Source organism: Oreochromis aureus, linkage group 3 (assembly GCF_013358895.1).
Source record: "Oreochromis aureus strain Israel breed Guangdong linkage group 3, ZZ_aureus, whole genome shotgun sequence".
Lineage (NCBI taxonomy): Eukaryota > Metazoa > Chordata > Actinopteri > Cichliformes > Cichlidae > Oreochromis > Oreochromis aureus.
The window spans coordinates 120000516-120004060 of NC_052944.1; positions in this window are offsets into that span (position 1 = coordinate 120000516).

The window sequence follows — 3545 nt, forward strand, 5'->3', positions numbered from 1 at the left end:
ATCATCTGTTGTTTCGTGAGTGGTTTTGGAGCGTTTTGTACTGCCAGTTTTCTGCTGTCTAACAGTGTCTTCCTGTTAGAGTGAATCGTTAAATGTTTGTCATTTTTATGCTTACCATCCATTTCTACATTGTTTAACTGTGGGATGAAAGGAATTCCACAGACCCCTCCCCAGATTCTCGGGGTTCTGGATGAGGGGCTGGAATGTTTATTGCAGATACATCCTATCTGGAAGATCTACTTCCTTTGATGTAAGCTTCCTGCGTTTACGACCCTTTGGTCAGCAGGAGGTCTCTCACACACACACACACACACACACACACACACACACATACCTGCATATACATACATACAGTGCCTTGTCTTTGTAACCAAAGGGGGTTGCGAGGGGAGGTGTTTTGTAAACTATTGTTTGAAGTTTGTCAATAAAAGCCAGCGAGAGGAGGCCCTCATCGGGGTCATTTTCGTGCTGGACACAGAGGAGGCCTCCCTTGCGCAAGTAATCGATCGATCGCTGACTGTCTTGTTTTCATTCATGATGAATAAGTCTCTAGAATTAGCGGGGTTTGTGGGAACAGACCCAACATTTATTTGGTCCTCCGAGCCGGAGCCTAACACATCGCATCCACCGCGGGGAGAGGGAGAGGACGCCACCGCAACGTCTGGGATGATGGACGGAAAGTCCTGGTGCTTTGTTTGTCACCAGGCCGGATAATTTGCGTCTGAACTCCCCTCGGGATGGATGGCGATTGACGGGATACAGAGACTCTTCCCATGAACGGAAACAACACGAACAGTAAGTACAGAAGGCCTTAGAGAGCGGCTACGTGACCCCTGCGTTGATCGCAGGTGCGGGAGCGCCGCTAGCAGCGTGAGAGAGACGCAGGCTTCTCGCGCCGTGTGGGCGTGGAGATAACCTAGGTTCGGTAGCTCCGCCGTGAGGAGTGTTCGGAATCTCCGCCATTTGGGGCGTTTGGAGAGTGTCCGAAGGTTGGAATCTCCGCCATTTGGGGCGTTTGGAGAGTGTCCGACGGTTGAATTCTCCGCCATATGGGGCGTTTGAGAGTTTTCAACAGAGCGCGCTAGCTGTGCGTGTAGACGCAAGCGATAGGCCTATGTTGTGTGTGTGCGGGCCAGACATGGTCTGCGTGAGTGTGGCTGATTGTTGTCTTGTGTGAGAATAAAATGTGTAAGGCTGCCTTAGAAGGGGATGTAAAATTTATGGAGAAATATTCACGGGCAGCATGCAGTATGTAGGTTGTTGGTGTATTTGAAGGATATTAGTGGAAGTTCAGTGTAAAATGCTTGTAGAAAGAATAACTCTAAGTGCAGCAGGTAAAACAGGGACAGCTAAGCAGAGGAAGGAATTGCAGTTAGCAGTCGCTAAGTTGTGGAACAACACCGTGGAAAAGCATTAGAAAGAGCAAGAATGTTAGCAGAAAAAAGAGCCAGAGAAGAGCGTGAGAGGCAGAGGTGGAGGAGAGACTAAAGGCTGAGTATGGAGAGGCATTAGGAGCAGCGTTGAGTCCAAAACAGACTAGGCAGGAGAGGAGACAGAAAGGAAAGAAAGTGAACATAAACGTTGCAACCACATATCCATCCCTGATACAACACAAAAAAAACATATGGTGTTTAAGTCTGCCTTGAAAGAGGATGAAATACACTGCAAAGTTTTATTGGGCAGCGCGTGGTGTGTGGATCGTTGATGAATGAAGTGAAATTGTGCTCTAAGCAGAAGTGAGTGTGAGCGTGTCTGACGTCACGGTGTGTGTGAAAAGGTATCCAGCTGGGGCAGACGTGATTCTGCAGGTCACCTGCCCAGTGGACAAAGAAATAACATAAGTTGTGTGGTGAATGATAGCACGAAGAGTGTTTGGTGTTTCTCAGCCTGAAACAGCTATAATGCTACTTTCTGTTTTGGAGAGAAGAACAGTTTAAAAGAGAGAGAGAGAGAGAGAGATGTGTGTGGTTTTAAGCAGTGATGAGAATAATGAAATGTGATGAGAGGAACACAAAAACATACAGAAAATACATCAACCATACTAACCCTACATGCATACACAATAAATGATACTCATGAAGACCAGACAGCATCTTAAGCATGAGATTCTGTTTGTCATCTTGTCCAAGTCACTAGTAAGATGAAAGTGATACATAGACTAGTGGACTGAATATTATAGGAGGACAGATGACCGCATCATAGAGGAAAACAGAATGCTGATGAGGGGTTTTAAATGAGTGAGCTGATTGTGAGTTTCTGGTGTATGAAGAAGTTTTACCACGGCAAACATTTTTCTGGTTACATGAGAAGAAACTTATTATGTGATGAGACAACAGGGTTATGCTGTATGTTGTGTGTGTGACTGATTGGATGAATGTTTGAGATTGATCTAGCTGTTGATTTGTCTTTTGTTACTAAGTTGAGCCTGCCAAATGGGTTGTTACGATTTATCCCCCTGGCATGAAGAACACATGTCATGACTTAAACAAGGTCTTTCTTTCCTTTGCTTTCCTTTATTTTCTTTATTTTCTTTTTATTTTGTTACTTTCATGGTGCACTGAAAGTTTCGTTTGAAGATCTCTGTTTGAGCAGGTATGCACGATTAGAACAGAAGCGCTATACGACTCGTCGTCGAGAAAACTGTTGCAAAAGTGAGTTTCTCCAAAAGATTAAAATGGGCTTGGGAGAAAGCCACTTATTTGGGACAATCAGAAAACAAGTCCCTGCCAAAAAGGATTCAGCGACGTAATCCAGTCTAAATTCTTTTTTTTCTTTTTTAAATTGACGTCATTGTTGGCAGTAGAAACTTATTGCGTCACGAGAGGTTCTACTGTCAGCAAATAAGAATGAGTGGAAAAACTGACTGATAAAGCTGACAAGACTGACTGACTTAACACCATTGTGTGAAGTTAACCCCCACCTGACAAAGGTGTGGCTGTATCTCTGTGTGTGTCTCTGTTGCAGGAACAGAAGGAGAACACAAGAGGAAACTTGGGTCACATGACTATGTGAACTCTGCAAATTTAACCTTTAGTTTAAAATTTTCTGTGTCTGTGAATTCACCATGGGTGTGTTATTAACTACTTTGTGTTGCTCACAGAGATTACTGTGAGAAAGAGTGTATACACCTGCGCAGCGCTAACATTAACATTTCTTTTCACAGCAGATGGTTAATCATGTGATTTGATCATGTGATTTATAGCAGGACACAACTTAATGATGTGTTTTTCTACCACAGGATTACTGAGATTTTGTGTGAAGAAAACTGTAGTTACAGGCTATGTGTTAATGATGAAATTACACTGTAATGTTGGAGAAAATGTGAATGTTACAGGGAGAAATTAATACAGTTTGAGACATACTGTGATGAGACCATTGTTACTTTTCTCACAGCGGAGTGTTAACTTTATGACCTTCTTGATCTCTGGAATCTGGATGGCCGACGCCTGACCACCAAGATGAACGTGTGTTTGGCTAATGTTTGTTTTTTCTTTAAGAGTGCTTGTAAAGGATTCAGCACAGACAGACAAGTGACAATTGAACAA